The 11,825-nt window shown below is 37.8% G+C and overlaps 1 non-coding gene across 1 annotated transcript; it reads right to left on the bottom strand.

Moving 5' to 3' along the window:
• Positions 1–10,675: 10,675 nt before the first annotated feature.
• LOC141681331 (small nucleolar RNA R71) lies at positions 10,676–10,782 on the bottom strand. Its single transcript, XR_012558771.1, has one exon. It is a non-coding gene; the product is annotated as a small nucleolar RNA R71 (small nucleolar RNA).
• Between the last annotated feature and the right edge of the window lie 1,043 nt (positions 10,783–11,825).

Below are 11,825 nucleotides of genomic sequence, written 5' to 3'. Positions count from 1 at the left end.
GCATTCTTCAGAGCGATTATGTGGATTTGGGGATGGTGATTTATCAGGGTATCCTGAATTTCTTGAGGGGGAGTACCACGGGGTCTATTCTATATGCGTCCATTGTGACGAAGCTGTGCGTGGCAGTTGGTGGTCATTATCCCGCACATGAGCAGCTGTAGATTCCGAGTGCTCCTATTGACAGCATTACTTTTTGCTATGATGCAAGAATGGGATGGAGGCAAGCCCGATCTTAAAGGGCTTGGTTATACTTTTGACCACCTACCTGGTGGGAGGCCAGCTGCTGGGGCTACTCAGGCGAGCAGGACTGCATGGAGATCTCAGTTAGGAGATGAGGTAGGGCCATCGCAGCAGGCGTATGAAGAGGAGAAAGGAGCTGATATGGGAGCTGGCATGAGCATGATGTAGTATAGGCGTTTGGCTAGGAGGATGGATGCGATGCATGACATCCACAGCAGGTTTACACGAGATCTCACCCAGGCATTGGGGACAGCTTTTAGAGCCACCGGTGTTGACATCCAGTGGCCAGTTTTTGGTGAGGATTCCGTGTATCCACCTCCTGATGCACCTGACACTCCACCCATTGAGGGTGAGGAGCTTGATTCTGAGTAGGTATGCATGAATTCCTTACTATTACCTTCACTGAGGATAGTGAATATTTTAAGTTTAGGGGTAGTAGTTGAAGGAATATGTTTTATGTGAGTCACATTTAGTTTGCATATTCGTGATAGTTTAGTTCATATAGTTGCATATTTTACCATGTAGTTTTTTTATTTTTTGGTTGTTTTTATGTTAGTTTGTTCATATAGTTTATGCATATTGCATTATAACATGATCCCTTAGATGATTTTTCCAGTTGACTTGTGATATTGATGCTAGTGTAGTGATATCGTATTTAGTGATGTTAAGTCTTATTGAGTTGATTTGCATGCTACAGACAATTGTAATTCACTAAGTCTTATAGGTTGCTAGAGTGCTAGATCATGATCATGGTTTGTTTATTTGTCGAGGTTTAATCGCTTTTTTATATTTAAAATTTAGGATATTCTCTTAATAATAATATAACATGGATTTTTAGAAATTGGAGAAAAATTGGATTTTATTGCTAGTTGTTGTGGCTAGGTGTTAAATGGCTAGTAGTTGGCTCATATTTTTATGAGTAGTCTAGGGTTGAGCGAGATGAAGCGAAACGCACTCGTTCAGATATATGGAAAAAAAATAAAAAAAATGAAAATAAAAAAAGAAAGAAAAAAAAGAAAGAAAAAAAGTGTTATGTATAATTAATCACGATTGGGCTCTTTAGTATTCGAGTTATTAAGTTCTAAGGGGACTTTGTGCCTAATGACCTAAGGCTTTTATAGTCTGGGATCCTCTAACCTAACGCTCGTTACATGAGTACTATTGTATAATTCTTTTGTGGACCTCACTCATTGCACGATCAAATAAACATATGTGTTTTGTTTTGTTTGAATAAAAGCATGAATCCGTATAAAACTCCAATATCAGAATTGAAAAGTTATAAGTTATTTTGAGTCTAGCTTTTTATTTTATTTATAACCTTGTGATTGCCTTGTTGAGCAGTGAGTCGTGATTATTGATCTAGTTGCAGTAGTATATCTGTAAGCATTTGCACACACGCACGTCTCTAGTTTGTAAGTTGATTTGTATGATTCGATTGATCTATTTGCGAGTAACTGCATTTGTTGAGATGTTGCTCGTTGATTGGTTTAGTTATTCTATTGGGATCGTTGCATTCATCTTAGTTGCATTCATGTATTTTTGTTTCTTGTTCTTTGAGTCTGTTTATGCTTGAGGACAAGCATTGATTCAATTTTGGGGATATGTTGAGTGGCATTTATGACACTTTATAATGCTCTAATAAGCTTTGAATTGATGTGTTTGTACTCAAGTTGTTAAGTGTTTTAATGTGTTTTCGAGTGTTTTTGCATTTCAGGCATTATCTGGGTAATTAGGTGAATTAGCATTGTTTTGGTGCTAATTTGGTGTCAAGGTGGTGTTGGAATAAAATTTCATGGAAAGCCGGCTCGAAGCACCAAGGAAAAGAAGAAAATCTGAAGTTTTTCCAGAAGTACGGCGCACCCGCGCTAGTCAAGAGCACGACTGCGCCATGGTGTCAGAAAGGCAGTGCGCCCGCGCTGTGATAGCGTGCGTCCGCGTCGGGTCATTTTTGCAGAATTCTGATTCTATTCTAATTCGAATTGGAAGAATTCTAGATTGCATGGGGCTGCTATATAAACAAATTTAGGTCATTTTTCAGAATATATCAAGCCAAAGACATATCAAGGAGAGATGTAAGAAGACCGTGTTAGCACAATTTGACGAAGACGAAGAATATCTTGTTTTTACTTGTGAATCTTTGTTTTAAGTTGTATTTGGATGCTAGTTTTCTTACTTGTGAACCTTACTCTTGTTTTGTACTTGATTTTGTTTATTCATTATAAAAACTACGTTTGTTATACCATGTTTTCATCGGAACCCACGTTGATGATGAGTCTGATTATAGGTTAATCGTTATCGTAGGTTTCTAACAGATTTATTTATGGATTTCTTTAGTTAATTTGTTTCGATGCCTTAGTATGTGGTGATTGTATGATAACCTAGTATTGGTTGTGCGTATTCGTCTTAAAAGTGTCGTGAACTTATAAGATAGTGTGTTAATTCTTAATGAAATGAAAGTGAATTTAAGGATGTAGAACTTGCCATGCTAGCATCGGTTCATGTATTTGTTATGCATAATTCGTAGGTAATTTTAACCATCTTACTTGCCCTGTGTAATCAAGATAGATAACTTGTGCTTAAACCGTTATATTGTCAAATTCTATAGACATATAGGGTCTCAATATAATTGGTGTCTATTCAGCTTCTATCTCTTTTGTGGATGTCTAGTAGTATGGTACTCGTGCAACGAAAGTTGGCGTTTATCAGTTTCGTGTTATTTGATTAGTGTCATCACCATTGCATGTTAAGGTTAACAACAATAGGGCTATTGAATGAAGTATTTAATGAAGTTAGAATCCCATATTTGTCATATATATTAATTCAATCAATTTTATTCCCTTAGTTATAATTGTTAGTTTAATTTTTAGTTATAAACAACCTCAATTTATTATCGTCTTAGCATTAAATAATAACCATACATTGTTGCTTAAGTGCATAGATTAATTAGTTAACCAAGCCGGTCTCTATGGGAACGAACTAGAAAAGATTATATACTACTTGCGAACTCGTATACTTGCGTGTATAATTAGCGCGTGTTTAGCGACTAACAACCCACAAGGGTTGGCTCAGTTGGTTAAAGTGGGGATAATTATCCTCTTGATCACAGGTTCGAATCCCACGGGAAGAGAATTTATGATTATGCATCATGAACCAGAGCTTGTCGCTTAAGAGCGGTTTATCTTGGTTCACGTGATTTGCAGACTATTTCGTGAGCCCGTGGGGTTTACCTAGTGCGCACCCGAAGGATAGCAGTTGCGGTTTCCCTACGATTAAAACAAAAAGAAAAAAAGGGGTAAGGTAACAAATATATTAAAAATTATGATTTACATTATACAATAATAAAAGCAACTTGCATCGTACGTGTTAGATATATTTGAGATGTCATGTCTAATATGTTTCATGTTTAGTTTCAGATCTTAACTAACAGGAAATATCAGTTCTTACTGGAATCAGGACTTACTGGAAGTTAGGAATTAAGGATATCAGGACTTAGATTATCAGAAGATAATATCAGAAGATGGATATCAGAACTTAAGTACTGGAGGACTAACAGTTAAGGAAGGAAGTTGGTTTACAGGAAAGAAGATCGAGTCTAATACAAGAAGAAGATATGCATGGAAAGAGTTAGAGGACTAAAAGAATTATATAAGATATCTGGTTGATATATTTTAGGAGACAGAATTATATTCCATATCAACTAGAAGTTATACAATTGTAAACACAGACATAGGTTTACTCTATAAGAGTTACGATCATTGAGAAGATCATACAATTGTAACCTAACAGCTCTCGTGATATTTGTTCATCACTCAGAGAGAACAGTTCCATTGTAACAGAGTGTATGATATCAAATACATATGTTTTCTGTAACTTGTGCTTTAAATCGATTTGATTGTATTCTACACTGTATTCAACCCCCTTCTACAGTGTTGTGTGACCTAACAGGTGGTATCAGAGCCCATATGTTAACACACATACAGTAAAGATCCAAACCAATCATGTCTGAAGAAGCAGAAAATCAAACCAAGCCCGCCAAAACTGAAGAAACTCCAAAGACTCAAACCCATAGTCGATACGAGACTATCAGGGTTCCCATGTTGAGACCTTCTGAGTATCCCATATGGAGAGTGAAGATGGCTATGTTTCTGGAAGCTACAGATCCAGAATACCTTGACAGAATTTATGAAGGACCACATAAGCCAACCAAGCTCTCTGTTGTAGTTGCAGATCAGCCAGCAAAGACCATACCAAAGGAGAAAAGTGAATACACATCTGAAGATATCTCATTTATTGCCAAGGATGTAAAGGTAAGGCATTTGCTGCATAGTGCCATTGATAATGTCATGTCAAATAGGGTAATTCAATGCAAGACTGCAAAGGAGATATGGGATGCTTTAGAGACAAGAAGTCAGGGAACTGATGCAATCAAGAAAAACAGGAGGACTATACTCACTCAAGAAAAAGGAGATAACTATGCTCTTGATGAAACTACTCTTGATGAAATTTATGGAATGCTCAAGACTTATGAACTTGAGATGGATCAATGAAGCAAGAGACATGGGAGAAAGTCAAGAACAGTTGCTCTTAATGCTGAGGAGGAATCCCCCAAAGTGGTTATCTCAAAGAAAGGAAAAGGAAAAGCTCTCATCATAAAGTCTGATTCAGAATCATCAAGTTCTGATGATGATGATTCAAAAACTGAAAGTCTACCTGAAGTAGATGCTGATGAAGAGATGATGAAGCTGTGTGCTCTTATGGTGAAGGGTATCACAAAGATAGCCTACAGGAAATTCAGAAGGGGAAAGAAGTTTTCCAGGAAAGGTAGAAGTTCTGATAAGAAGGGCTTCAGAAAATCTGGAGGCAAAGGAGGAAAGTCGGACATAGGATATCACTCAAATGTCAAATACTACAACTGTGGTGAGAAAGGCCACATATCTCCTGATTGCAAGAAAGGAAAGAGTGACAAAGGCAAAGCTCTTGTCACAAAGAAGAAAAGCTGGGCAGACACTTCAGATTCTGAAGATGAGGAGAACTATGCCTTGATGGCAAATGCTGATAGCAGTTCAGATGCTGCTGAGTTAAAGGTACCTCAAACAACTTATGCCTTTCATACTGATGATATTACTGAGTTGAGATTATATCTTAAAACCATGTTTATTAGCTATAGAGATCAAACTTTAACATGTGAAAGATTAACTTCTGAAAATCTTGCTTTTAAAAAGAGGAATGATTATTTAGAAAAAGAGTTAGTTATGTTCCATCAAACTCAGAAGGATGGGGATGATGCTTTCTATGTTAGAGATGAAGTGCTAAAATGAATAAATCTCTAAAACTGAATTAGAAAAGGAGAGAGAGATTATCAGGACTTTGACTAACTCTGGAAGAACAACTCAGAATATACTAAGTAGTGGGAACTGGAAAGAGGGCTTAGGTTATGGAGATGAGAAAAGTGAAAAACGAACTGAACAAGTTAAGCCAATCATTGTTAAACAGACTACTAAGACAAAGGTAAATCCTGTTAAATTTGTAGCTAAAACTGTAAAGTCGGATTCTGATAAGATGAAAGATATTGAGACAGAAGTGATAGCAGAGTCAACTTCTGACAAATTAGAACAGGATAAATCAACTGAAGTTAACATAGGCTTAATGACAAAGAAGCAGCTTAAACATAAGCTGAAAGAGATTACCAGTGTAAATAAGGTAAAGGCAACTAGGAAAAATAGGAATGGAAAGGAAGGAGTGAATAAAAGCAACAATTATATGCCTGTTCCTAATGCTCCTAGAAAGAAATGCTATAATTGTGGCAACACTAACCATCTGGCTTCTTTTTGCAGGAAGAATAAGAATATAAAATCCTTATCTTCTAAGTCAGGAGTTAAGAGTCAGTCTGTTAGGTTTAAGCCACAAAATCCTTGTTTTTCATTGTGGTAGTACATGGCATTCCATTTATACTTCTAAGGAATATCATAGTTTGTACTATGATTATTATCAAATAAACCTTCTTTGAAGAAAGTTGCTTTAATTCCTTCTAGTGTAAAGTATGATGCAAAGTCTGATACTGTTAATACTGATAAGAAAAATGTTAGCATAAATGTTGATGTTAAATCCGCTACAAATGTTAACAAACTTAAAAAGGCCAAAGGATCCAAGCAAGTCTGGGTCCTTAAAACTAACCATTAGTGTTCTTTGTGATTGCAGGGCAACAGGAAGAATATCCTAGTTCTGGACAGTGGATGTTCAGGACATATGCCTAGAAATAAAGCCCTGCTATCAGATTTTGTGGAGAAAGCTGGCCCAGAAGTTTCTTGTGGAGATGGCAACATTGGAAAAACTCTAGGCCAAGATCAATCTTGGGAATGTCATCATTGAAAAAGTAGCTCTTGTCTCAAGACTTAAACACAATCTGTTGAGTATAAGTCAAATCTGTGACAGAGGTTATCATGTGGATTTCTTTGAAGAATGCTGTGAAGTTATAAGTAATTCAACAGGCAAAGTGGTTCTGAAAGGATACAGGCATGGTAACATTTATGAAGCCAGACTTTCAACAAGTACTGATGGTTCTGCAATCTGTCTGTTGAGTAGAGCATCAATTGAAGAAAGCTGGAATTGGCACAAGAAACCCTCTCATTTAAATTTTAACAATATAAATGAGCTTGTAAAGAAAGATCTTGTGAGAGGACTGCTAAAAACAGTATTTTCTCCTGATGGCCTTTGTGATTCATGTCAGAAGGCAAAACAAAGAAAATCTTCTTTCAAGAGCAAAACTGAGTCATCAATTCTTGAGCCTTATCACCTACTGCATGCTGATCTATTTGGTCCAGTCAATGTCATGTCTATTGCAAAGAAGAAATATGCTATGGTTATAGTGGATGAGTTCACAAGGTACACTTGGGTGTACTTCTTGCACAAGAAGTCTGAAAATGCATCTACCCTAACTGATCATGTCAGACAGCTAGATAAATTGATCAAAGATTTTGTTAAAATCATAAGGAGTGATAATGGCACTGAGTTCAAGAATTCAATCATGGAAGAGTTCTGCAAAGATCATGAAATCAAACAGGAATTTTCTGCACCTGGAACTCCACAGCAAAATGGAGTTGTAGAAAGAAATAACAGGACTCTCACTGAAGCTGCATGAAATATGCTCGATGAAGCAAAGCTGCCAACCTATTTTTGGGCTGAAGCTGTGCAGACTGCTTGTTTTACACAAAATGCTACACTCATAAACAAGCATGGAAAAACACCATATGAGATGGTGAAGAAAAAGAAGCCAGATCTGAAATACTTTCATGTATTTGGTTGTAAGTATTTTGTTCTTAAGACTCATCCTGAACAGCTGTCAAAATTTGATCTAAAAGCTGATGAAGGAATCTTTGTTGGATATCCACTTTCCACAAAAGCCTTCAGAGTCAACAATTTAAGAACAAGAGTTGTCATGGAATCTATCAATGTCTCTTTTGATGATAAGAAAATTATTAGATTTGAAGATTTCGATGATCATGATCAGCTGAGATTTGAGAATGAAGATTTAAATTATGATTCTGGAAATTCTGATGACTTAAATTCTGCTCCTGTAAGTTCTGATGGATTAAGTGCTGATGTCATTGAATCTGTGGTAACAACTCCAAAGGAAAATGCACATGTCCAGGGGGAGCAAGCTGAAGAACCTACCACATTTCAAGACTCTCGAGAAGCATCGGAACCTGTCACTGGCACTTTAAGTTCAGATTCATCTAGTTCTAATGAGCCAAATTCTGATAATTTTGGAAGCTTTGATTCTTTAACTCCTGAAAAACCAAATTCAAATTCTGAAGTCTCAGAGAGCATAACTACAGGGGGAGCATCAGAAAATGCTGATGGAGACAGCATGGATCATGGGGATGATCCAGTTCTAGAGATCAACTTTTATCTGCAAGGAAGTGGACTAAAGCACATACACCTGATTTAATCATTGGAGATCCTGAAGCAGGTGTCAGAACTAGAACTGCAACTTCAAATGAATGTCTCTATCATTCTTTTCTATCTCAGACTGAACCAAAGAAAGTGGAAGAAGCTCTTCAAGATGCTGATTGGGTGCAAGCAATGCAGGAAGAGTTAAATGAATTTTAAAGAAATAAAGTCTAGACCCTAGTGCCAAGACCAAAGAACGGATATGTTGTTGGTACAAAATGGGTGTTCAGAAACAAAACTGACAGTGATGGCATAATTACAAGGAATAAAGCAAGACTGGTTGCTAAAGGCTACTCTCAACAGGAAGGTATTGATTATGATGAAACATTTGCACCAGTTGCTAGATTGGAAGCCATAAGTATCTTTTTGGCTTATGCTGATTGATAAGTGGCATTTTATACCACTTAGAACGTCTTAAAATGGCTTAAATTGGTGTCTTGAAATCAAGTATTTTGTGTATTTGATGCGTTTTTCTAGTGTTTATGCATTTCAGGGTGTTAGTTGCATTTTGGGGGAGTAATTATGAAGAATAAGCCTTGGCATGTGTTCATCATTGAGAGAGGGAAGAAATGGGCAAATTACGGCGAAGGAACGGAGCAAACTCAGGAATTTTCCAGAAGGGTCCTGAGCGCCCACTCAGCAATGCTGAGCGGCCGCGCAGAAAGCTGAGCGCCCGCTCAGCTATGCTGAGCGGCCGCGCAGGGTCGGGGAAAAAAATAATTTATTTTAGGACTTCTATTTCTGTTTGGCTTCCACTTTTATGTAATCTGAGTTTTATGGGACTATTATATAAGTAGATTTGGAGACGTTTTCAAGGGAATATAGTGGTATTACGCAAGGAGTGAAGGAGATAAGGAAGAAGACCGTTTAGTGCACAGCAACGAAGAGGAAGCATATTTTCTTGTGATTCTTGTTTCGTTGTAACGTTGGATGCTAGTTTTCTTACCGTGAACCTATTTACTCTTGTGACGTACTCTGATTTAATATAATTAGTTTAGTTATATTTTCTTGTGTTTGTTTATTATGATTTCATATGAACCCATGATGACGATAAGTGCTATTATGGGCTAATCGTGATCATTGGGTTGCAACGGATTTATTATGGAATTCTTTAGTTAATTGTCTAATACTTTAGTGTGTGATGATTGCATGATATCTAGTTTTGGTTGTGCGTATTCGTCTTATGTGCGTCGCGAACATATAAGATAGGGTGTTAATCTTTTGTGAAGCGACGGTGGATCTTGAGATTTAGAACTTGCCATGCTAGCATAGGTTCATGTAAGTTGTGCATGATTAGTGGGTAACTCTAACAGTTTTATTTGCCTTATGTAATCAAAAGGAATAACTTGTGCTTAAATCGTTGTGTTGTCAATTTCTGTAGACATATAGGAACTCAACATAATTGATGACTATTCAACTTCTATCTTGATTGTGGATGTTGGTAGAATGGTATTAGTACAATGAAAGTTGGCTTTTATCAGTTTTGTGTTATTCGATTAATATCATCACTGTCACATGTTAAAGGTAATAACAATAACTATTGAAGGGAGTAGTAATGAAGTTGTGATCTCATGAGTGTTTTATTATTAATTTGAAGTGTTAATTAAGTGATTAATTAAGTAGTTAATTGTAGTTAATATTTAGTTAACAATTCTAAGTGTTAGTGTCTTAACATTGAGAAGTAATCATACATTGGTGAGTGAGTTTAATTAGACAATAAATTAGTCTGAGTCTCTATGGGAACGAACTAGAAAATATTCTATATTACTTGTGAACGCGTATACTTGCGTGAATATTAGCGTGTGTTTTCGCTCTAACAAGTTTTTGGCGCCGCTGCCAGGGACTCGGCGTATTTGTTTAGTTTATATACTTACCATCATTGGTCATTAGGACTCAGTGATTAGGATGTAGTAGTTACTTATTGTTTCCGGTTGTGTTTCAGGTACTTTAGCAAGCGTTTATGCAAACTCGTTCTCGTACTCGCAAGAGGACTTTAGATACAGCTGAGGAGACAGACGAAGATCTTGATATTCCGGAGAAGTTAGATTTTGAAGATTCGGATTCAGGAACTGAGAGAAAAGAACCAGTAAACATGGGTGATCGTATTGTTCAAGCTGATCCAACTCTTATGGATTTTTCTCGGCCTAAAATTGATGACATTCAGTCAAGCATTCTTCATCCGGCTATTCAAGCTAACACCTTTGAAATCAAGCCGGGCACTATTCAGATGGTGCAGAATTCTGTTTCTTTTGGAGGAGCAGCGACTGAAGACCCCAACATGCACATAAGGAATTTTGTCGAGATCTGCAGCACTTTAAAGTATAATGGCGTGACTGATGAGGCTATCAAGTTGAGGCTTTTCCCATTCTCACTGAGGGACAAGGCTAAAGACTGGTTACATTCTGAACCAGTTGGGTCCATCACTACGTGGCAAGATCTTGCGCAAAAGTTTCTGGTGAAGTTTTATCCGATGGCAAAGACTGCTGCTATGAGGAGTGCTCTTACTCAGTTTGCGCAGCAACCTCCAGAATCTATGTGTGAGGCTTGGGAACGCTACAAGGAAATGTTGAGAAAATGTCCACATCATGGAATGCCTGATTGGATGGTGATCACTGGGTTCTATAATGGTTTGGGGGCCCAATCTCGGCCCATGCTCGATGCAGCAGCTGGAGGCGCCTTATGGGCTAAGAGCTATACGGAGGCGTATAATCTTATAGAGACTATGGCTGCTAATGAGCATCAAAACCCAACTCAGAGGATGACGTCAGGTAAGGTAGCAGGTATTCTGGAAGTTGATGCAGCCACCGCTATTGCAGCCCAGCTTCAAGCGCTATCAATGAAGGTTGATTCTCTGGCTACATATGGAGTTAATCAAATAGCTATGGTGTGTAAGCTTTGTGCAGGTTCTCATGTCACGGATCAATGTTCTCTTGTCAACGAATCTGTTCAGTATGTGAATAATTATCAGCGACAACAGCATCCTGTGCCAGCGACCTATCATCCTAATAACATAAATCATCCAAATTTCAGCTGGGGGAATAATCAGAATGTTATTCAGCCACCATATCAGCAAGGAGTGAGTAAACAGTTTAACCCACCTGAATTCCAGCAACCACAACAGTATGCTACAAGGCAATCATATCCTCAACAGGGAAGTACAGCTGCACCTACTAGTGCTGATTTTGAGGAACTTAAGCTGTTATGCAAGAGTCAGGTGGTTTCTATCAAGACCTTGGAAAATCAAATCGGTCAATTAGCCAATGCAGTGCTCAATCGTCAACCTGGCACTCTTCCCAGTGACACGGAAGTACCAGGCAGGAAGGAAGCTAAAGAGCAAGTCAAGGCTATTACCTTAAGGTCTGGAAAAGTTGCTGATGTTGAAAAGGCAAAAGAAGGAGAAGCTGAAATTAGAGATGAAGAAGCTAAGCAAAAGGAGAAAGCGGCGGAACCAAGGAAGACTACTGTTGAACACACTCTGCCTGAGGCTAATACAGGGGAGAAATAGCTCTATCCTCCACCACCTTTTCCTAAGAGATTACAGCAACAAAAGCTGGATAGACAGTTCGGTAAGTTTCTGGAGGTGTTCAAAAAACTTCACATCAATATACCTTTCGCTGAGGCTCTGGAGCAAATGC

The sequence above is a fragment of the Apium graveolens genome, chromosome 8 (assembly GCF_009905375.1).
Source record: "Apium graveolens cultivar Ventura chromosome 8, ASM990537v1, whole genome shotgun sequence".
In the NCBI taxonomy this organism is placed as follows: Eukaryota; Viridiplantae; Streptophyta; class Magnoliopsida; order Apiales; family Apiaceae; genus Apium; species Apium graveolens.
This window is presented reverse-complemented; position numbering and strand designations above follow the sequence as displayed.